The sequence below is a fragment of the Salmo salar genome, chromosome 10 (genome assembly GCF_965601325.2).
Source record: "Salmo salar chromosome 10, fSalSal1, whole genome shotgun sequence".
Lineage (NCBI taxonomy): Eukaryota > Metazoa > Chordata > Actinopteri > Salmoniformes > Salmonidae > Salmo > Salmo salar.
This window is the reverse complement of record NC_138300.1, coordinates 8409082-8434717: the sequence shown is the minus strand read 5'-3', so window position 1 is coordinate 8434717 and position 25636 is coordinate 8409082. Positions and strand designations below refer to the sequence as shown.

Here is a 25636-nt window from a genome sequence, read left to right as displayed (position 1 = left end):
TGGACAACAACACTTAGGCTTCTACTTCCAGCTTATACATAGTATATACATTTTACGGACACAGTATATTTTACAATAGTTATATTTTGTTTGTACTTAGTCCCATCCTTCAGCTACCCTCAACCCCTACCATCTATCTCTGAAGACCATCCCGTTTTGACTTATATTTGCTAATTATTTTTAACTGTGCTGTTTCACAAAAGTTCTGAACCTACAGTATATATATATATATATATATATATATATATATATATATATATATATATATATATATATATATATATTTATTTTTTATTTTTTTACGAACACAGTACATTTTACATTCATAATTGTTTTATTTATAGTCCCACAATTCAGCTCCAGTCAACACCTCCCATCTATCTCTGAACACCATCCAGTCTTGATTACTATTTGCCATATATTATTCAACTGTGCTGTGATGTTTCACAAAAGTTCTGAACCTTTCTATTCTCATAGTTTCTACATATTGTAAATTAAATATACTTTTTTTTTGTTGCTAAAAGTGTTATATTATTGACTATGACATTTCAAATCACCCAGCAGTGCTATTTGCAGAGTTAACTCCAGGTAAATGATGCAATTCTTAAGCTATTCCTGAACGTGTGACCAAAAACAAGCTACATATGGACAGTACCAAAACAAATAATCTAATTTTTCTAACTCTTTGGCCTGAATGCCAAGCATCACGTCTGGAGGAAACCTGGTACCACCCCTACAGTGAAGCACGGTGTTGGCAGCATAATGCTGTGGGGATGTTGTTCAGTGGCAGGGACTGGGAGACTAGTCAGGATCAAGAGAAATATGAACGGAGCAAAGTACAGAGAGATCCTTGATGAAAACCTGCTTCAAAGCGCTGACTGGGGTGAAGGTTCGCCTTCCAACAGGACAGCGACCGCAAGCACACAGCGAAGACAACGCTAAAATATCTGTTCAGCGAAGCTCCCCATCCAACCTGACAGAGCTTGAGAGGATCTGCAGAGAAGAATGGGAGAAACTCCCCAAATACAGGTGTGCCAAGCTTGTTGCGTCATACCCAAGAAGACTCAAGGCTGTAATCGCTGCCAAAGGTGCTTCAACAAAGTACTGAGTAAAGGGTCTGAATACTTATGTAAAGGTGATATTTCAGTTTTGTATTTTTAATACATTTGTAAAAATGTCTAAAAACATGTTTTTACTTTGTCGTTATGGGGTATTGTGTGTAGATTGATGAGGAAAACAATCAATTTAATCCATTTTAGAAGAAGGCTGTAACGTAACAAAATGTGGGAAAAGTCGACGGGTTTGAATCGGTGTCGTTTTGTGTATCTGTTCATAAACCATGTGCCATGTAATCGATACAATGGAAATCTCTATCCAATAATTTTGCATTCTATATGGCACAGCTGTCAATTTTTGGGTCCTGAAATGAAACTGGTATATTTTTTTATTTATTACAATTTTCATTAACCAATTTTGATATTTAATGCTGGGCAGACAGACAAGTTCCTTACATTCTCCCCCTTCCACATGCTTCTTCCATTTTCCCGGTAATGCTGCAATAAGTTGGTTGTAATTTTGGGTAGAGCAGACATTTCCATATATTCTTGTTAGCTGCATATGTGACATAACTCCACCAGTCCTAATTATGATTTAATTTACAGAGTATACATTTTCTCCAAAAATAAAGTTTTTTTAATCAATTATTATATTTGAGTTTAACCATAATATTTGTTGTGTTTTCTGGTGGATTAAACTGAAATTGCAACCAACTTTCTATGGCTTGTTTTAAAAATTTAAATCTTTCTTTCAGGATATGAATACCGAATATGTCCACTTCACCGTCAGAACATTTTATTGGTAAACTACATAGTAATGTAAAAGTTTTATTTTTTTGTGATCCATTACGTAATATCTTATCATAATTAGGTTGTAATTTTTCTAACCTCTCTAGATTATCTAGATCCTCTATGAGGCTGTGGAGGGATCCAAATTGTGGATTTAAAAGAAAACATGAATCATCAGTGTATAATGACACCTTTGTTTTTAAGCCTCAGATTCCTAGCCCCTTGATATTATTGCTGCCATTATGATTGAGTCCATACCATGATATTTGCAATGCTACTGAGTAAAACTCAAATTGTTCTTCACTATTCCACGCGCAAAAACCTCCCTCCATCCCAAGTTGGGCTGTCGTCCAGTGACTGGCAGACCACTCCTGTCCACCTGGATCCTAGGGCCTTTGAGAGATTGGGACCCATCCTTTAAAAATAGCACACAGTGCCACCTACAGAACAGAAATAGATGAGCAGCCAAAAGTATTTCCAACGCCCTGACCTCGATTGTATTGTATGTTACATATATATATATATATATATATATATATATATATATATATATATATATATATATATATACACATATACAGTGGCTTGCAAAAGTATTCAACCCCTTTAGAATTTTCACTATTTTGTTGAATTACAACCTGGAATTTAAATGGATTTTTGGGGGGGGTTTGTGTCATTTGATTTACACAATATATTTAACTGTGAAACAAACAAGAAATAAGACAAAAAAAATTAAAACTTGCGCTTACATAACTATCCCCCCCCCCCCCCCCCCCCCCGAAGTCAGTACTTTGTAGAGCCACCTTTTGCATCAATACAGCTGCAGATCTCTTGGGGTATGTCTCTATAAGCTTCACGCATCTTGCCACTGCGATTTTCACCCATTCTTCAAGGCAAAACTGCTCCAGCTCCTTCAAGTTGGATGGGTTCCACTGGATGTTCAGCAATATTTAAGTCATACCACAGATTCTCAATTGGACTGAAGTCTGCTGCCACCACCATGCTTCACTGTGGGGATAGTGTTCTCGGGGTGATGAGAGGTGCACCAGATATAGTGTTTAACTTGATGGCCAAAAAGCTAAATTTTTGTCTCATCTGACCAGAGTACCTTCCCCCATGTGCCTTTTGGCGAACACTAATAATTTTTTTCTTAAAGCAATGGCTTTTTTCTGGCCACTCTTCCGTAAATCCCAGCACTGTGGGGAGTATGGCTTAAAGTGGTCCTATGGACAGATACTCCAATCTCCGCTGTGGAGATTTGCAGCTTCTTCAGGGTTATCTTTGGTCTCTTTGTTGCCTCTCTGACTAATTCCCTCCTTGCCTGGTCTGTGAGTTTTGGTGGGCGGCTCTTTCTTGGCAGGTTTGTTGTGGTGCCATATTCTTTCCATTTTTTAATAATGTATTTAACCTGTTAGGGCTAGGGGGCAGTATTGACACGGCTGGATAAAAAAACATACCCGATTTAATCTGGTTACCACTCCTACCCAGTAACTAGAATATGCATATACTTATTACATATGGATAGAAAACACCCTACATTTTCTAAAACTGTTTGAATGGTGTCTGTGAGTATAACAGAACTCATTTGGCAGGCAAAACCCTGAGACATTTTCTGACAGGAAGTGGATACCTGATGTGTTGTATTACCTTTAAACCTATCCCATTGAAAAACACAGGGGCTGAGGAATATTTTGGCACTTCCTATTGCTTCCACTAGATGTCACCAGCCTTTACAAAGTGTTTTGAGTCTTCTGGAGGGAGATCTGACCGAACAAGAGCCATGGAACGATGATGGCCCATTAGACACCTGGCGCGCGAGTTCATGTTGGGTACCCTCGTTCCAATACGTTATAAAAGAGTATGCATTCGTCCACCTTGAATATTATTCATGTTCTGGTTAAAAAAGGCCCTAATGATTTATGCTATACAACGTTTGACATGTTTGAACGAACGTAAATATATTTTTTCCCCTCGTTCATGACGAGAAGTCCGGCTGGCTTAGATCATGTGCTAACAAGACGGAGATTTTTGGACATAAATGATGAGCTTTTTTGAACAAAACTACATTCGTTATGGACCTGTGATACCTGGAAGTGACATCTGATGAAGAGAATCAAAGGTAATGGATTATTTACATAGTATTTTCGATTTTAGATCTCCCCAACATGACGTCTAGTCTGTATCGCAACGCGTATTTTTCTTGGCGCAGTGCTCAGATTATTGCAAAGTGTGATTTCCCAGTAAGGTTATTTTTAAATCTGGCAAGTTGATTGCGTTCAAGAGATGTAAATCTATAATTCTTTAAATGACAATATAATATTTTACCAATGTTTTCTAATTTTAATTATTTAATTAGTGGTGCTGACTTGACTGCCGGTTATTGGAGGGAAACGATTTCCTCAACATCAATGCCATAGTAAAACGCTGTTTTTGGATATAAATATGAACTTGATAGAACTAAAAATGCATGCATTGTCTAACATAATGTCCTAGGAGTGTCATCTGATGGAGATTGTAAAAGGTTAGTGCATCATTTTAGCTGGTTTTATGGTTTTGGTGACCCTGTCTTTGAATTGACAAAACATTACACACAACTCTTGTAAATGTACTGTCCTAACATACTCTAAATTTATGCTTTCGCCGTAAAACCTTTTTGAAATCGTAAAACGTGGTTAGATTAAGGAGATGTTTATCTTTCAAAGGGTGTAAAATAGTTGTATGTTTGAAAAATTTGAATTTTGACATTTATTTGGATTCAAATTTGCCGCTCTTGAAATGCACCTGCTGTTGATGGAGTGCACCACGGGTGGCACGCTAGCGTCCCACCTAGCCCATAGAGGTTAATGGTGCTCAGTGGGATGTTCAAAGTTTCAGATATTTTTTTATAACCCAACCCTGATATGTACTTCTCCACAACTTTGTCCCTGACCTGTTTGGAGAGCTCCTTGGTCTTCATGGTGCCCCTTGCTTAGTGGTGTTTCAGTCTCTGGGGTCTTTCAGAACAGGTGTATATATATACTGAGATCATGTGACTTGCACACAGGTGGACTTTATTTAACTAATTCTGTGACTTCTGAAGGTAATTGGTGGCACCAGATCTTATTTTGGGGCTTCATTGTAAAGGGGGTGAATACATATGCATGCACAACTTTTCAGTTTATTTTGTATTTTTATATTTTTAAACAAGTTATGTTTTTCACTTCACTTCACCAATTTGGAATATTTTGTGTATGTCCATTACATGAAATCCAAATAAAAATATATTTAATTACAGGGTGTAATGCAACAAAATAGAAAAACTCCAAGGGGGATGAATACTTTTGCAAGGCACTGTATGTATATATATAAATCGTGCATATCTTATTTTATTTCCACAATTAACTAATAATATGTGTAATAATGTAGGCAGTTCATATGGATTGTTACCTATAACCAAGATTGCATTACAAAAATTACATTTTTGGCAAACAATTATTGTGATTTATCCTACATTGTCTCTAACATCATTACACCATAACAACAGACGTGGGGTAAACACAGACACTCCCCACCCTTCCCCCACAAACAACCACAAGCTCAGTTTGACCCCACTGCTGTCTCTGGCTCCACAACACCACACCCGGCCATCTAGATGTGTGAAAGTTAGTGTATAAGTTAATGATCCATCATGTATGACATTCCTAGGAGTGTGTAAACTTACATTTTTTATTACCATAGCATTGTTGTATGTTCTCTATAGTTATGTACTTGAAAATGTAATAATTTACCAATTCGGCACATTTGGGCAAACTCCTGACAGACTTGATACAAAATATTGCACAGCAAAGTAATTCATCACTGGATCAGTCTGAAACTTTTCACACAAACTGCTGCCCACTGAAAGTATGGCCTTTCTCTTGCATTTCAAAGATGATGGGGAAAAAAAGGAAAACACATTTTTTTGTTGGTATTATCTTTCACCAGATCTAATTTGTTATATTCTCTTACATTAATTTCACATTTCCACAAACTTCAAAGTGTTTCCTTTCAAATGGTATCAATAATATGCATATCTTTGCTTCAGGTCCTGAGCTACAGGCAGTTAGATTTGGGTACGTCATTGTAGGACAAAATTGAAAAAAGGGTATGATCCTTAAGAGGATTTAAGACATGAAGGTCAGTCAATACGTACAATTTCAAGAACTTTGAACATTTCATCAAGTGCTATGATGAAACTGGCTCTCATGAGGACCGCCACCGGAAAGGAAGACCCAGAGTTATCTCTGTTGCAGAGGATAAGTTCATTAGAGTTAACTGCACCTCAGATTGCAACCCAAATAAATGCTTCACAGAGTTCAAGTAACAGACACATCTCAACCTCAACTGTTCAAAGGAGACAGTGAATCAGGCCTTAATGGTCAAAATGCTGCAAAGAAATCACTACTAAAGGACACCAATAACAAGAAGAGGCTTGCTTGGGCCAAGAAACACGAGCAAACACGAGCAATGGACATTAGACCGGTGGAAATCTGTACTTTGGTTTGATGAGTCCAAATTTCTCTGCGTCTTTGTGAGACGCAGAGTAGGTGAACGGATGATCTCTGCATGTGTGGTTCCCACCGTAAAGCATTGAGAAGGAGGTGTGATGGTGTGGGGGTGCTTTGCTGGTGACACTGTCTGTGATTTATTTAGAATTCAAGGCACACTTAACCAGCATGGCTACCACAGCATTCTGCAGCGATACGCCATTCCATCTGGTTTGTGCTTAGTGCGACTATCATTTGTTTATCAACAGGACAATGACCAAACACACCTCCAGGCTGTGTAAGGGATATTTTACCAAGAAGGAGAGTGATGGATTGCGCATCAGATGACCTGGCCTCCACAATCACCCGACCTCAACCCAATTGAGATGGTTTGGGATGAGGTGTATTTTTATCTGTATTTTTATCTAATTTTACTGCTTGCATGAGTTACTTGATGTGGAATAGAGTTCCATGTAGTCAGTATGGTTACCAAATAGTATGGTCTACAACTTACCATGAATTTTTCTAACTCAGGCGAGCAGGACCTCAAGACTACCTTTGTTAACAGCAGCACTAGCTGTTGTTAACAGAGAGACACACACTACCCCCCTGAGTTTGACCGACGCTGCCGTTCTATCCTGTCGATGTATAATAAAACGAGCTAGATTTATATTTACCATGTCCTTGTTCAGCCACAACTCAGAGAAACATAGGATATTACAGTTTGTTAACATATTGGCTTCACCTCGTTAGGCAGTATGTTTTACACCTGTGCTGGCTTGTCCATCTCGTAAGTGGGAAGGTGTTTCACCTGTACTGGCCCAGTGGATATTTACGAGGGTCTGGCCCAGTGCTCCAGTTGTCTTGAAAGATGAAAGGTTTAACCTGTTAGGGCTAGGGGGCAGTATTGACACGGCCGGATAAAAAACGTACCCGATTTCATCTGGTTACTACTCCTGCCCAGTAACTAGAATATGCATATAATTATTGGCTTTGGATAGAAAACACCCTAAAGTTTCTAAAACTGTTTGAATGGTGTCTGTGAGTATAACAGAACTCAAATGGCAGGCCAAAACCTGAGAAGATTCCATGCAGGAAGTGGCCTGTCTGACAAGTTGTGTTTCATCTTGGCTCTTTTTATTGAAGACTGAGGATCTTTGCTATAACGTGACACTTCCTACGGCTCCCATAGGCTCTCAGAGCCCGGGAAAAAGCTGAACGATATCGAGGCAGCCTCTGGCTGAAACACTTTATCGCGTTTGGCAAGTGGCCGATCAGAGTACTATGGGCTTAGGCGCGTGCCCGAGTCGACCCCATGCTTTATTTTCTTTCGTCTGTTTACCTAAATGCAGATTCCCGGTCGGGAATATTATCGCTTTTTTATGAGAAAAATGGCATAAAAATTGATTTTAAACAGCGGTTGACATGCTTCGAAGTACGGTAATGGAATATTTAGAATTTTTTTGTCACGAATTGCGCCATGCTCGTCACCCTTATTTACCCTTTCGGATAGTGTCGAACACACGAACAAAACGCCGCTATTTGGATATAACAATGGATTATTTTCAACCAAACCAACATTTGTTATTGAAGTAGAAGTCCTGGGAGTGCATTCTGACGAAGACAGCAAAGGTAATAACATTTTTCTTATAGTAAATCTGACTTTGGTGAGTGCTAAACTTGCTGGGTGTCTAAATAGCTAGCCCTGTGATGCCGGGCTATCTACTGAGAATATTGCAAAATGTGCTTTCACCGAAAAGCTATTTTAAAATCGGACATATCGAGTGCATAGAGGAGTTCTGTATCTATAATTCTTAAAATAATTGTTATGCTTTTTGTGAACGTTTATCGTGAGTAATTTAGTAAATTCACCGGCAGTGTTCGGTGGGAATGCTAGTCACATGCTAGTCACATGCTAATGTAAAAAGCTGATATAAATATGAACTTGATTGAACAAAACATGCATGTATTGTATAACATAATGTCCTAGGGTTGTCATCTGATGAAGATCATCAAAGGTTAGTGCTACATTTAGCTGTGGTTTGGATTTATGTGACATTATATGCTAGCTTGAAAAATGGGTGTCTGATTATTTCTGGCTGGGTACTCTGCTGACATAATCTAATGTTTTGCTTTCGTTGTAAAGCCTTTTTGAAATCGGACAGTGTGGTTAGATTAACGAGAGTCTTGTCTTTAAAATGGTGTAAAATAGTCATATGTTTGAAAAATTGAAGTTTTTGCATTTTTGAGGAAATTGAATAACGCGCCACGGGATTACACTGGCTGTTGAGTAGGTGGGACGCAAGCGTCCCACCTAGCCCATAGAGGTTAACACCTTTAGTTGGCTCTCCCTCTTTGATTACTAAACAAACAATCCTTTATCTGATCTTCACTGTTTCTTTTGCTCCACTTTTTGGTTTGCTTCCTATCTTTAAGTTTGGTGTGGGTTTTTCTTTTGTTTGCTTCCTCTTGGGCAAATTTAGTTGGAGCTCATGGTGGGTGTCTTTTAGGTCCCAGTTGTTGTTGCTAGTCAATTTTCAGCGGACACCCCCATGAGTGTCTTTCAAAACCCCTCCTAAAACCCCACCTGTTTAATTTAGGTTGTTATCAGTGACTCTTTGTTAGTTTCCCTTTCTGTTTGAGTGACAATTTTTGGTTTTCTTGTTGGGGAACGTAACAAATTCTTCAGATCACGTTGATAGGAGCCCGTCCAGTTTATTCACCAGTGATTGCACATTCTCCAATGAAACGGAGGGCAGTGGTGGTTTATCCACTTGCCGACGTAGTCTCGTCCGGTATCCCGCACGCCAGCCTCTATAATGGCGCCTCTTCCTCCTTCGAGTGTCGGGGATTTGGGCCTGGTCCAGGATGTGCAGTATGTCATTCGCTCATTGAAGTAGAAAACCTCATCCAAATCCAGGTTAGTGATCTGATGTCCAGAATCTCTTTTCGGTCATAGGAAATGATGGCGGAAACATTATGCACAAAAACACAAAATAACACAATCTGTCAAGAGCCTGTAAAACAGCTGCGATTCCCTCCAGTGCCATTTATTTTATCCTGATGGTTTTGTTTTGTACATCACTCCTTGTGCCACTCGTCACCAAAAAACGACTTCAATGATTATTCTCCGACTGTGCATTTACGGCAGTTTTTACTTTCACCATTAAAGGGCCAATTTCTAGTGTTCTGTACTCCCGAAGTTGTTGACAGTTTCTGTGCTTGCCAGTTAGCTAGCAGTTTCTTACTGGCGATAAAAACGGATGATTGCCATCATTTCTCAAGTCATTACTGAATTGCTTTAATGTAACAAGTCAAACATCAAACTTTGTAAACAATTCATGGTAACCTAGTAACAATACATTTAGACCTGGTGATTATTTGAAACAGCCGTTTATTTGCTGGAATGTGTGCCGTTGCCTGGCTATTAAAAGGGACAGACGGCTATTTGAGATTCAAAGTTTAATTGAAGTTTTACGGTGTGTTAATGTCAATATACTTCAATGCAAGTTTGAAAGAAGAGCACTTCTCAACAGTGGATTCACCCTACAAATTGTCTTTGCTCCTGAATTCTGTATGTCTCCTCTTACCCAGACTGCACAATGAAACCCTGGTTATCTTATTGATTAGAAAGGGGAAGGGGAAATAACTAAGGTCAGCAGGCCTGTAATAAGAAATGTATCCTTGGAGTATCCATTACTGTATTAAGTGTCTCAACCCTGACCACCTCTACTCAACCACCTCAAGCAGTAGCTTTGTGACAAATAGTAGACAATCTGACGAAGAAGTGAAGAAAAATCTGAGGCACTGGCTTTAAAAAAGATATCACATACAGGTCTATTAGCACTCAACAATTGCCTGGTTGAACAAAACCATGCGAAGGTCCTCCACTGAGAACTTCATTGAGAGAAGACACTGACGGTGTGTGTTGAGAGGTATTTGGAAGCTTCAGAGGAGCCCCTCACACCTGAGGGAGATGTCACTCCAAACAAATTAAAGAAATCATAGAGAGGTTAATTTTCGTATTCAGTGCAGTCACAGTAAGCAATTTCCCACATTGTGTAGGGAGCACGGAGTACATTTCCTCCAGGGCTGCAACACACAGATAGCACGAGCACCACAGAGAAATCCATTATAGCACAGGCTGCATTTTTACATCCATTTATCCTTTAAACTCTTGAAAATAGAGTACTACCCACGCAGTGGCTTTCTCAGCGGCTCCCCTCTAGGCCTGCTCAAGGTACGGGCCAGAACCCTTTTCCTTTCACACTGTGTCTCTTCAAAAATAGTTTCTCTGCCTTGACACATCAACCTCCAGAGTTTATTGTCAATCTGGAACATTAATGTCTAGCCGGGACTCAATTAATACAGCGGATCTAAAACCCACTGAGTCATACCTGACTGAGGACCCCACCTTTGTGACCTGTAGTATTATTTTAGTAACATTTTGTATTCAAATGTTTAGCCACATGTGGCTAGGAAAAATATGTGTCCATACATACTGTAGATAGGATTAAAAGCATTTCACATACGGTGTCCATATTAGGACACTCTGTCTCAGTAAGAATTGCATCGTTGTCAGGAGTTAAGTCGTTCTCAGTAGGAGTTGAGTCACTGTCAGTAGGAGTTGAGTCAGTCTCAGGTGTTGAGTCAGTAGAACTTGAGTCAGTGTCAGTATGAATTAAGTCAATCTCAGTAAGAGTTGAGTCATTGACAATAGGAGTTGACTCTCTCAGTAATAATTAAGTCATTGGCAGTAGGAGTTGACTCTCTCAGTAAGAATTGAGTCATTAGGCATGTTTCTATTGACCCAGCTATATTTGAAAAAAGCAATGTCGCAAAAAAAATTATTGCGATGTGTAATGGAAACAGCAGACATGAGACATTTTCTAAAGATCAACAAAAAATGTATCTGTTCGACGGGTTGTGAGAAATTGTGAGAAATTATGATGGAAACTGTGTTTCAACTTCGCAGGACAAGGATTGTCCTGACTTTCAAGAATGCTTAAATTGCTTCGCCTTGCTTTTTCTGGTTGGCTAGCAAATTTCACCATTCAATTATTTCAGATCTACAGGAGTGTAAGATTCACAATCCATGGACTAGCGTAGGCAGCTGATCCGTGGCGATACACTGGCACATAAGAATTATTAGAATATGGCAAATATTAGTCAATTATTTAATTCTATCCATGCTGGCTTTCACATTCTACCTGAGACATGAAACAGATAGGTGGGAGGGGGTATACAGGTTGTCACCAATTTATTAATGCACAATTTGCCTAAGTGGGTAATGGAAACACTTCAACCACTAGATTTTTATTCGACACTGTAGATTTTTGCTAAAAAGTTGTTATTTCAGGTATGATGTCATTACATCAAACTATTTTTATTGACGGAAGATAGTTAAATGGAAATGCACCCTAGTAGGCAATTGTCACATCTATTTTCTTTCTAAATGTTGACAACAACTTTCTAAACGTTGACAAACAAATCTCTGGACACTTTGTGACATCGGCTGATGTAAAAATGGCTTTATAAATACATTTGTTTGAATGACAAGTCAATGGAAACATAGCTAGTGTCAGTAGGAGTCGATCTCAGTAGGAGTCTGAGTCAATCTCAGTAGGAGTCGATCTCAGTAGGAGTTGAGTCAGCAGGTATTGCATCAGCCTTAGTAGGAATTTATTCAGACTCTCCTAGATCCCTTTAATTCTTTCCTCCAATCCTACATCCCTTAATTCAACATTTTCTTGTTTCCTTTCCTGCATCCCTTGACTCCTATCCTAACTTTTTTCCTTCCCTCCTTCTGTTCTCTTTTCTTAAATCCTTATCCTTTCATTTCCTAGCTTTTCCATGTCTCTTATCCCTTCCAAGCTTCCTTTCCTAGTTCCCTTTCGTCCTTTCCTAGAGTTATTTCCTCCTTTCCTTATTTCGTAGCTTGTGAACCCTTTGGAATTACCTGGACTTCTCCATAAATTGGTCATAACATTTGATCTGATCCTTATCTAAGTCACAACAATAGGGGGCAGTATTTGCACGGCCGGATAAAAAACGTACCCGATTTAATATGGTTACTACTCCTGCCCAGTAACTAGAATATGCATATAATTAGTAGATTTGGATAGAAAACACTCTACAGTTTCTAAAACTGTTTGAATGGTGTCTGTGAGTATAACAGAACTCATATGGCAGGCCAAAACCTGAGAAGATTCCATGCAGGAACTGGAAATCTGATTAGTGGAATCACCTTCAACACCTTGCCTATGAAACACACCGTGAGTTAGGATTCATTTAGCACTTCCTAAGGCAACTAGATGTCAACAGTCTTTACAAAGTGATTTGAGTCTTCTCCGGTAGAAACTGACCGAACGAGAGGCCTGGAAAGTTGGTCATAGGGGGAGGGCCATTACTACTATGACGCGGGCGCCCGTGGGGACCCTTTTGTTCCGAAACGTTTAGTAAGACAATGTAATCGTCCGCCTTGAATATTATTGAAGCTCTGATTGAAAAAGGCCCTAAAGATTTATGTTATACAACGTTTGACATGTTTGAACGAACGTAAATATATATTTTTTGCACATTCGTGACGGCAAGTCCCGCGCGCCTCGTACATTATGAGTAGCCTTCGGAACACGCTAACAAGAAGGAGCTATTGGGACATAAATTATTAACTTTTTCGAACAAAACTACATTTGTTGTGGACCTGGGATTCCTGGAAGTGCCTTCTGATGAAGATAATCAAAGGTAAGGGAATATTTACAATAGTATATTTGATTTTAGATGGTTCCAATATGGCGCTAACCTGTATCGCCAAGCCTATTTTTCTGAGCATAGCACCTCGTTTATTGCAAAGTGTGATTTCCCAGTAAATTTATTTTTAAATCTGGCAATGCAGTTGCATTCCTGAGATGTTAATCTATAATTCTTTGAATGACAATATTACATTTTAACAATGTTTTTGAATAGTAATTTAGTAAATTGTAGCGCTGATTCACCGGAAGCAACGTCACGCGCCGATGTAAAATGCTGTTTTTATATATAAATATCAACTTTATCGAACAAAAAATGCATGTATTGTGTAACATGATGTCCTAGGAGTGTCATCTGATGAAGATTGTCAAAGGTTAGTGCTGCATTTAGCTGTGTTTTGGGTATTTGTGATGCATGCTAGTTGCTTTGAAAATGGCAGTGTGATTATTTTTGGCTGGGTACTCTCCTAACATAATCTAATGTTTTGCTTTTGCTGTAAAGCCTTTTTGTAATCGGACAATGTGGTTCGATTCAGGAGAGGTGTATCTACAAAATGGTGTAAAATAGTCATATGTTTGAGAAATTGAAGTTATAGCATTTATGAGGTAATTGTATTTCGCGCGACGCGATTCCACTGGCTGTTGACTAGGGTGGGACGCAAGCGTCCCAGGTTCCCAGACAGGTTAAACAAATAACACAAACCATTTTACATGCATGTCTTTACTGAACACATTGTGTAAACATTCACAGTGCAGGGTGGGAAAAGTATGTGAACCCTTGGATTTAATAACTGGTTGACCCTCCTTTGGCATCAATAAACTCAACCAAACATTTTCTGTAGTTGCGGATCAGACCTGCACAACGTTCTGGGAATGCTAGACCATTCCTCTTTACAAAACTGTTTCAGTTCAGCAATATTCTTGGGATGTTTGGTATGAACCTCTCTCGAGGTCATGCCACAGCATCTCAAATCGGGTTGAGGTCAAAAGAATGGGCCACTCCAGAAGGCGTATTTTCTTCTGTTGAAGCCATTCTTGTTGATGATTTACTTCTGTGTTTTGGGTCGTTGCCTGTTGCATCACCCAACTTCTGTTGAGCTTGAATTGGTGGACAGATAGCCTTACATTCTCCTGCAAAATGTCTTGATAAACTTGGGAATTCATTTTTCCATCGATAATAGCAAGCTGTCCAGGCCCTGAGGCAGCAAAGCAGCTCCAATCTATGATGCTCCCTTCACCATACTTTACAGTTGGGATGAGGTTTTGATGTTGGTGTGTTGTGCCTTTTTTAGTTCACCCATAGTGTTGTGTGTTCCTTCCAAACAACTCAACTTTAGGTTCATCTGTCCACATAATATTTTGCCAGTAGCGCTGTGGAACATCCAGATGCTCTTTGTGAACTTCAGACGTACAGCAATGTTTTTTTTTGGACAGCAGTGGCTTCTTCCGTGGTGTCCTCCCATGAACACCATTCTTGTTTAGTGTTTTACATATCGTGGACTCGTCAACAGAGATTTTAGCATGTTCCAGAGATTTCTGTAAGTCTTTAGCTGACACTCTAGGATTCTTCTTCACCTCATTGAGCATTCTGCTCTGTGCTCTTGCAGTCATCTTTGCAGGAGGGCCACTCCTAGGGAGTGTAGAAACAGTGCTGAACTTTCTCCATCTGTAGACAATTTGTCTTACCGCAGACTGATGAACATCAAGGCTTTTAGAGATACTTGTGTAACCCTTTCCAGCTTTATGCAAGTCAACAATTCCTAATATTGGGTCTCTGAGATCTCTTTTATTCAAGGCATGGTTCACATCAGGCAATGCTTCTTGTGAATAGTAAACTAAAATGTTGTGAGTTTTTTATAGGGCAAGGCAGCTCTAACCAATGATTGTACTCCAGGTTAGCTGACTCCTGACTCCAATTTGCTTTTGGAGAAGTCATTAGCCTAGGGGTTCACATACTTTTTCCAACCTACACTGTGAATGTTTAAATTATGTATTCAATATAGACAAGAAAAATCCAATAATTTGTGTGTAATTTGTTTAAGCTGACTGTTTGTCTGTTGTGACTTAGATGAAGATCAGATCAAATTTTATGACCAATTTATACAGAGATCCAGATAATTCTAAAGGGTTCACATACTTTTTCTTGACACTGTATGTGGTAGGTATTCACCAGCACCAGTAGATGTTAATAGTAGTGGGCTTTAAAGTTGCAATCAGCAGTTGAAACAATAACAAAGTGTTTCACTGCCTCTTGTTTCAGTAAATAACTGAAGTATGGGCCTGGAGAAATGTAACCACTTTCAAATTCATAGACAGGGCTATGAATGCAAGGGCTGACCATCCATGATATCAAAATTATAGTTTTAACCAAGTTTTGAGGATATATAGTCTTTACGTTTTCTCTTTTTTACAAGCATTGGAGTAATACTGTCATATTCGTATATGTAGGTGGCAGGGAAGTCAGGCGCAGGAGAAACCAAGTTGGTTAATATGGAGTATTTAATGAAAAACAAACTCCAAAACCAAAGTACTAAATAAAATGGGTAAAGGATACCCGTCGCACAACGATACGCAAACCCACGTAACATAACTTACAATCACCGACAAGGACATGAGGGGAAACAGAAGGTTAAATACACAAGTAATTAATGGGATTGGAAACAGGTGTGATGGAAGACAAGACAAAACCAATGGAAAATGAAAAATTGATCAATGATGGCTAGAAGACCGTTGACGTCGATCGCCGAGCACCACCCGTGCAAGGAGGGGCATCGACTTCGGCAGAAGTCGTGACAAATACAAGCTTATAGTTTGGGTTCTGATGAAGTATGACAGTTGAACTAAGCTCATGAGGCATTTCTAAGTTATATTCTTCAAGAATCAATGGGTAAGTATTGTAGCGATCCTCTCTGTATGAGCCACTACTCACCACATTTTATAAACTGCAGTGCTAGCAAGCTGTAGATTATGCTTTCATTACTAGATTAATTATCTAATACTTTGATTGGGGGACAACATCTCAGTTCATGCTGCAAGAACTCTGATAGGCTGGAGGACGTCCTCTGGGAGTTGTCATAATTACTGTGTAAGTCTATGGAAGGGGGTGAGAACCATAAGCCTCCTAGGTTTTGTAATGAAGTCAATGTACCATGGTGGAGGACGGAAACTAACTGTCCTCCGGCTATAACATGGTGCTACCCTACAGAGTGCTGTTGAGGCTACTGTAGACATTCTTTGCAAAATAGTGTGTTTTAATCAATTATTTGGTGACGTGATTATATTTTGTATAGTTTTATCTAAAATGGATAACCTTTTTTAATGTTTTACATTTTAAATTCACTGAGGAGGATGGTCCTCCCCTTCCTCCTCTGAGGAGCCTCCACTGGTGTATAAAACCACTGGAATTGGAATTTTGCTTTATCTCCTTTAATCAGCTGCTCTTCCACAAACATTGTTTTGTTATTCTTGTTACTGTACATGAAGCAAATGTACTTTACAGGAAGCATATTAAAGCCAAATTATATTTTCAAAATACCATACTATAGCCACACTTCAATAAATATAGTTAATGATTAGTCAGCATTTTTTTGGTTTCCAAGAGAAAAGGGTGGAAAAAAATAAGGAAACAAGAAAACATTTGGAGAAGGAACAGGAACTTGACAGTCAGTCAAGGCAATTCATCATTCTGTCAAACTCCACTGACTGCTGCAGCACAGCTATCTACAGTACACACAATCTCACCAAAATGGCTGAGTCGAGTGCTAGAGAAAGCAAAGAAAAAGATGCCATGTTTATGATTTCACATACTTGGTTTCTTGTCAATCATACACTCATACTGCATCTTAACAAACCCAAAGTACTCTGAGTTTTAAAATCAATGTTATATTGTTGTTGGGATCCTCTATTTAATGGTTTACCCCTCCCAAATGCACAGAATTAAAATATGAATAAAAGTATAACGTAAATCCTTTGCTGTCAGTTTGATACCTGTGTAGTTTAATTCTGTAGGTGGTGGATGTATGACGCGTTGTTGACAAACACTGGACGGAGATCGATTACCCTTTTGCATGAAGAAGAGCCGAACGAGAAGAGAGGAAGAGGCAAAGCAAGAAGATCGACTCCACCCAAAATCTGTCCACATGTAAATAAGTGTTAAGCAGAACAAGTGAGTATGGGGAGCAATGAGAGAGTGTCGAATTTGGTCAATATAAAAGTGAATTGCTATTTTGATAGGTGAGGCTTATTTGATGTAATATTTGTTTCATAATGTTTAGGTTGTTACGAGTGTACTGATATAAGTGTAATGCACATGAGATTCCGGCAACTTTGTGAAAAACTATTTTATATTGGAGATGTGCCTGGTATTCACACATGTACATGTCCTCTCATTGGCTAGAATGCTCCCACCTGATCTCGCCTACTATCACCTTTGCGGATATGTATTTCCATTCTTAGTGGGCAGTCAACCATCTTCTCAATATAATAGATAATCTTTGACTGACCACAGTTACAGCCATGCATCAATTCAACTACTTCTTGTCCTCAAGTAATACACATCTGACCAATCAGAATAGAGCACAGTAGTAGCTAGGTAGATAATCAATTACCATTACAATTCCAAAAAACTGATTCATCATATTTTAGAACTACACAACAGTGACATAGAAAACAATAATATTATACTGTTCAATGAGTGGGCTAGACTATATCAAATATGGTATACTAAATGTACTTGTTTCAAGGTACACTATTTATACAAAAGGAGCAACGACAATTCAGCCGCAAAAATGGTAGGCCACACAAGCTCACAAAACGGGACCGCCGAGTGCCGAAGCGTGTGACGCGTAAAAATCGTCTGTTCTCGGTTGCAACACTCACTACCGAGTTCTAAACTGCCTCTGGAAGCAACAACAGCACAATAACTGTTCGTCGGGAGCTTCATGAAATGGGTTGCCATGGCTGAGAAGCCGCACACTAAGATTACCATTCGCAATGCCAAGTGTTGGCTGGAGTGGTGTAAAAGTTAGCCACCATTTGACTCTGGAGCAGTGGAAAACCGTTCCCTGGAGTGATGGATCAAATCAAATCGCATTTGTCACAGTCGCCAAATACAACAGGTGTAGACCTTACAGTGAAATGCTTACTTACAAACCCTTAACCAACAATGCAGTTTTAAGATAAGAGTTAAGAAACATATTTACTAAATAAACTAAAGTAAAAAAATAAGAGCAACAATAAAATAACAAAAATGAGGCTATATACAAGGGGTTACCGGTACCGAGTCAATGTGCGGGGGTACAGGTTAGTCGAGGTAATTGTGGTAATATGTACAGTACCAGTCAAAAGTTTGGACACACCAACTCATTCAAGGGTTTTTCCTTAATTACTTTTTTCTACTGTCACAGACCGGCTCATAGCCTGTGGCAAAAATGAGAGGACATCGACAACTGGTATAGGCCAATTCAAAACGTTCTTTATTATAAAACAAAACTATTAACTATAAACAAAGAAAAAGGAATGAGGTGTGGAAATGTCATAATGTAAGGTGCATGGATGCGTGAATATGTATGTGTAAACATGACTGAGTGGAAACTAAATACAGCTACAAAGGAACAAACAAAACCGGATCATACCTGGAGGAGCAAGGAGAAAGAGAGCAAGCCCAGCGAGCCAGAAGCTCAGCGAGGAGCCAGACCAGCCAGACCCGACAGACCAGAGAGAGGTTAGTGGAGCAGTTGGTTAAATACCCTGAGCCCAGGTGGCTCCAATCACACCAGCTGCAATCACTAACGACCCTCCTCTGCCTGCAGGGGGAACCACCCCTGCACTGCAGAGGAGGAGCTGTGACACTACATTGTAGAATTATAGTGAAGACACCAAAACTATGAAATAACACACATGGAATCATGCAGTAACCAATAAATGATCTCTGCATGTGTGGTTCCCACTGTGAAGCATGGAGGAGGAGGTTTGATGGTGTGGGGATGATTTGCTGGTGACACTGTCTGTGATTTATTTAAAATTCAAGGCACACTTAATCAGTATGTCTACCACAGCATTCTGCAGCGATACGCCATCCCATCTGGTTTGCGCTTAGTGGGACAATTATCTGTTTTTCAACAGGACAATGACCCAACACACCTCCAGGCTGTTTTGCATCTTCAAAGTGGTAGGCATGTTGTGTAAATCAAATGATACAACCCCACAATTTTTTTTTTTATTCCAGTTTGTAAGGCAACAAAATAGGAAAAATGCCACGGGGGTGAATACTTTCGCAAGGCACTGTAATAAACAGAGAGTAGCAGCAGTGTAAAAAAAGGGGGGGATCAATTCAAATAGACCGGGTAGCCATCAGATCACGATTCACCATTTGGCAGTCCGAAGGATGAATCTGGGTTTGGTGGATGCCAGGAGAACGCTACCTGCCCCAATGCATAGTGCCAACTTTACAGTTTGGTGAAGGAGGAATAATGGTCTGGGGCTGTTTTTCATAGTTCGGGCTAGGTCCCTTAATTCCAGTGAAGGGAAATCTTAACTCTTCAGCATACAATGACATTATACACAATTCTGTGCTTCCAACTTTGTGGCAACAGTTTGGGGAAGGCCCTTTCCTGTTTCAGCATGACAATGCCCCCGTGCACAAAGCGAGGTCCGTACAGAAATGGTTTGTGGAGATCGGAGTGGAATAACTTGACTGGCCTGTACAGAGCCCTGACCTCAACCCCTTCAAAAACCTTTGGGATGAATTGGAACGCCGACTGCGAGTCAGGCCTAATCGCCCAAAATCAGTGTCCAACCTCACTAATACCCGTGGCTGAATGAAAGCAAGTCCCCGCATCAATGTTCCAACATCTAGTGGAAAGCTTTCCCAGAAGAGTGGAGGCTGTTGTAGCAGCAAAGGGGGGACCAACTCCATATTAATGCCCATGATTTTGGAATTAGATTTTCGACGAGCATGTGTCTGCATACTTTTGGTCATGTACTGTATTTCTGTACACATCCAACACACTGAAAATGATGTAGATCTAGACATTTGATTATACCATTACAACCTAGTCCATTGGACCAATTGCCATTACATAATAGCTGGTCCATATCTTCTATGCCAAATGGCCCCTTTTGAAGTCCTAGACTTCCTCTGTGATTACATTTAGTTCCTGGTTCTTTCATTTGACCAGAATATAATTTCCCCCCAAGCAACATCAAAGTATGGATACTTCAAAGTAGAATAAGGGACTGCCACTTTGACTCCTCAGATGGGTCTTTTGATCAGCTTCTCAAAACCCCAATACAATAAGGGAAAATGCACCACATAAGAGGATTTGACTGCCATATGATTAATGTAGTCATCCTTACAGTTATCAGATAAGCACAGCATGGACTAATCCATTAATATGAAAATGAGGGGGGATTCAAAGTCAGTGTAATGGCAGGGGAACTGTTGCAGCACCACAGCTCTGTCAATTCATTTTTGAATGGGGCCTAAAAGTTTCAGAAGCTTAATGGTGTACGAAGGTATACACATACAAGCCAGGAGGATCAGCAGTAGTCCAAATGATTACTTTTGGAGCTCTTGTAATCAACATCCAAGACATCAAATTGCATTAATGTGCTGAGACTCTGAATATTCATGCAGTGATTATTAACCATTGATAATCTTCATAAAAACCAACCCTGTTTTTTATTATTGTCATGCCCTGACCTTAGAGATCCCTTTTATTCTCTATTTGGTTAGGTCGGGGTGTGACTAGGGTGGGAAATCTATGTTACTTATTTCTATGTTGGCCTGATATGGTACCCAATCAGAGGCAGCTGTCTATCTTTGTCTCTGATTGGGGATCATATTTAGGCAGCCTATTCCCACCTGTTTGTGGGATCTTATTTTGAGTTAGTGCATGTTGCACCTCTGTCGTCACCGTTTGTTGTTTTGTTTATAGTATGTCTTGCATAGTTTCACATATTAATAAAGATGTGGAACGATACTCACGCTGTGCCTTGGTCCTTCTCTACACACAAACGTGTCAATTATCCAAGCAATATTTGTGACATCATAAAAACACAACCATAGTTTATTTTTATTTAACTAGGCAAGTCAGTTAAGAACAAATTCTTATTTTCAATGGCGGCCTAGGAACAGTGGGTTAACTGCCTTGTTCAGGGGCAGAACAACAGATTTCTACCTTGTCAGCTCGGGGATTCGATCTTGCAACCTTTCGGTTACAAGTCCAACGTTCTAACCACTAACCTACCTGCCGCCCCATAAAGAGTGATCATACTTACTGTCAAATAAAGAAAATCAACTGAACCCAAATCATGTTCTTGTTTAGGTATTTCCATTAAATTAAGGTGAGGCACCACAGGCTAAAACGACAGTTTTGAAATTCAGGAGTATTTTGGTCATTTTAATATTAGTACTTCCAAAGGTACAATAAAAAATGTCAGCTTGATGTATCTAGTACCAGCCAAAAGTTTGGACACCAACTCATTCCAAGATTTTTCTTTATTTTTACTATGTTCTACATTGTAGAATATTAGTGAAGACATCAAAACTATGAAATAAAATATATGGAATCATGTAGTAAGCAAAAAAGTGTTAAACAAATCAAAATATAGTTTATAATTTGAGATTCTTCAAAGTAGCCACCCTTTGCCTTGATGACAGCTTTGCACACTCTTGGTATTCTCTCAAGAGGTAGTCAACTGGAATGCATTTCAATTAACAGGTGTGCCTTGTTAAAAGTTCATTTGTGTAATTTCTTTCCTTAATGCGTTTGAGCCAATCAGTTGTGTTGTGACAAGGTAGGGGGGAATACAGAAGATAGCCCTATTTGGCAAGAACAGCTCAATGAGAAACGACAGTCCATCATTACTTTAAGACGTGAAAAAAGGTCAGTCAATCCGGAAAATGTCAAGACCTTTTGAATGTTTCTTCAAGTGCAGTCGCAAAAACCATCAAGCGCTGTGATGAAACTGGCGCTCATGAGGACCGCCACAGGGAAGGAAGACCCAGAGTTACCTCTGCTACAGAGGACACATTCATTACACCATCCCATCTGGTTTGCGCTTAGTGGGACTTTCATTTGTTTTTCAACAGGACAATGACCCAACACACCTCCAGGCTGTGTAAGGGCTATTTGATCAAGAAGGAGTGTGATGGAGCGCTGCATCAGAAGACCTGGCCTCCACAATCATCCCGACCTCAACCCAATTGAGATGGTTTGGGATGAGTTGGACCGCAGAGTGAAAGAATAGCAACCAACAAGTGCTCAGCATATGTGGGAACTCCTTCAACACTGTTGGAAAAGCATTCCAGGTGAAGCTGGTTGAGAGAACGCCTTGATGACAGCTTTGATGACAGCACACTCTTGGCAAAGGGGGCTACTTTTGAAGAATCTAAAATCTAAAATATATTTTGAGTTGTTTAACACTTTTTTGGTTACTACATGATTCCATATGTGTTATTTCATAGTGTTGATGTCTTCACTATTATTCTACAATGTAGAAATTAGTTAAAATAAAGAAAAAACATTAAATGAGCAGGTGTGTCCAAACTTTTGACTGGTACTGTATATTATTTGTATTTATTTAAAATTTATTTTGACAGGGAAGTGATCATAGGGACTAGAGTCTCTTTTACAAATGAGCCCTGCATACATTCAATATACAATATACACAATTACAAAACATGAAGAAATACAGACACATTAATCAACAGAGGTATCTGATCATTACTCTGAACTGACCAAGAGGGACCAGAACATCTAATCTCAGAGAGCTCTGGAAACTGTTCCATATGTAGAGGGTGGTCATCAAAACGTCATGGATTGTAACCATATTGAAATGAACATGAATCCATCATTTCAAAGCTGACTACATGTATTCATACAGTGCCTTCAGAAAGTATTCACACCATTTGACTTTGTCCACATTTTGCTGTTACAGCCTGAAGATAAAGTTTTCGTTCCTAACTCAGTTGATGGAGAGGAAGGAAGCTGCTTAGGGAAATCACCATGGGGCCAATGGTGACTTTAAAATAGTTCCAGAGTTTAATGGCTATAATAGGAGAAAACTAAAGGCGGATCAACAACATTGTAGTTACTCCACAATACTGAAAAGGAAGCCTGTACATAATACAAATATTCCAAAACATGCATCCTGTTTGCAATAAGGCACTAAAGTCAGTGGTGTGTATACATGGAGCCAAGGGAAATTATTTTTATTTTGTCTCTCTGTGTTTTCATAATTTTCCGTCAATTGCAAGTGGCTGAATCTCACTGGAAAAATCATCAGAGCGAGAGAAACAGCGACCCTCTGTCTCAGTATGTGTAGCCCATGTATATGATGCTATCTGGAACAAAAGACTATGACATGTTGCTGCTGTAGCAATTGATTGATTGATGCCAGCAAGCATTTGGCCTCCCTTGATAAAAACATTTATATAAAAGAATTAGATGTTAGATGTTGCTCTCTGTTTTTTTGATGAAACAAATGCACGTATAGTTGAATTTATTCCTCCATTGTGTGACTGTCTTTTTGTCACTGTCTTATTATATATCACAGCAAGCCTTTTCCTTTTGGACAAAAATTATAAGAATATGGAGAGTTATGAAGTTATGAAAAATGGGTGTTTTGCAAATGTTGAACTTATAATATGGCTACTAATACTGGAAAAGCTAAATCAAAGTCCAAGTATACAGATTTGACGATATTCTTGCAGAAAAATGTAATGTGAATGTAAATGTCTCCTTCACGATTTGCCCAAATGTACCTGGGTAACTTTTTATTTTTTTTATTTCACCTTTATTTAACCAGGTAGGCTAGTTGAGAACAAGTTCTCATTTACAACTGCAACCTGGCCAAGATAAAGCAAAGCAGTGTGACACAGACATCAACACAGAGTTACACATGGAGTAAACATTAAACAAGCCAATAACACAATAAACAAGTCAATGACACAGTAGAAAAAAAAGAAAGTCTATATACAGTGTGTGCAAAAAGCATGAGAAGGTAGGCAATAAGTAGGCCATAGGAGCGAATATTTACAATTTAGCAGATTAACACTGGAGTGATAAATGAGCATATGATGATGTGCAAGTAGAAATACTGGTGTGCAAAAGAGCAGAAAAGTAAATAAAATAAAAACAGTATGGGGATGAGGTAGGTAGATTGGTGGGCAATTTACAGATGGACTATGTACAGCTGCAGCAATCGGTTAGCAGCTCAGGTAGCTGATGTTTAAAGTTGGTGAGGGAAATAAAAGTTTCCAACTTCAGCGATTTTTGCAATTCGTTCCAGTCACTGGCAACTTCATACTAAATGTCATGTAGTTTGCTCATACTTCAAGTTATCCGTCTGAAATATACACTGTTTGCACATACACCGTTTGCACATACACTGCTGCCATGTTGTGAACACCATCGGAATACCAACCAGAGTGATGGCTAGTTTCTGTTGCATTTCAAAGATGGTGGTAGAAATAAAATAAAAACGGTTGTTTTTTTTCTTTGTATTTTCATCTACATTCAATTCACATTTCCACAAACTTCAACGTGTTTCCTTTCAAGTGGTACCAATAATATGCATATCCTTGCTTCAGGGCCTGAGCTGCAGGCAGTTAGATTTGGGTATGTCATTTTAGGCGAAAATTTTAAAAAAGGGGGCTATCCCTTAACAAATGGGTTATAGAGCAAACAACGCATATATCACAACATAGGTTGTAATATGACTTTTTTATTGGCTTGGCTTACCCAGTGATTTTACCCAAGCACCACTACTGACTAAAGTAAAACTGCAAGAAATGTGGCAAAGAAATGTACTTTATGTCCTGAATACAACGTGTTATGTTTGGGGCAAATCCAACACATCACTGAGTACCATTCTACATATTTTCAAGCATAATTGTGTCTTCATCATGTTATGGATATGCTTGTAATTGTTAAGGACTGGGAAGTTTTTTTAGGATAAAAACGAAAATGAATGGAGCTAAGCACAGGCAAAATCCTAGAGGAAAGCCTGGTTCAGTCTGCTTTACACCAGATACTGGAAGATGAATTCACCTTCCATCAGGACAATAACATAAAACACATGGCCAAATCTACAATGCAGTTGCTTACCAAGAAGACAATGAATGTTCCTGACTTAATTCTACTTGAAAATCGATGGAAAGACTGTCAAATTGGTTGTTGATCATTGCTAGACAACCATTTTCATGAGATTGAAGATACATGGACGAATATTGTACAATCCAGGTGTGAAAAGCTCTTAGAAACTTACTCAGAAAGACTCACAGCTGTAATCATTGCCATAAGCGCTTCTAACATGTTGATTCAGGGGTGTGAATTCTTATGTAAATTAGACATTTCTATATATTTGCAAAAATGTCAAAACACATTTTTTCACTTTGTCATTATGGGGTATTGTCACGGTGTCGTAGGGTAGAGACCAAGACGCAGCGGGAAAATGTATACTCATCTTTATTATAGTGAAGAAGGAAACCGTATACAAAACAAAAAAACGAACTTGACAGTCTTGTCAGGCA

At 39.1% G+C, this 25636-nt stretch overlaps 1 protein-coding gene across 2 annotated transcripts in view; it reads right to left on the bottom strand.

The window, feature by feature from the left end:
- The window catches only part of negr1 (neuronal growth regulator 1), a 449277-nt gene that overhangs the window by 204440 nt on the left and 219201 nt on the right, over positions 1-25636 (bottom strand). The gene's annotated exons all lie outside the window — the stretch shown is intronic.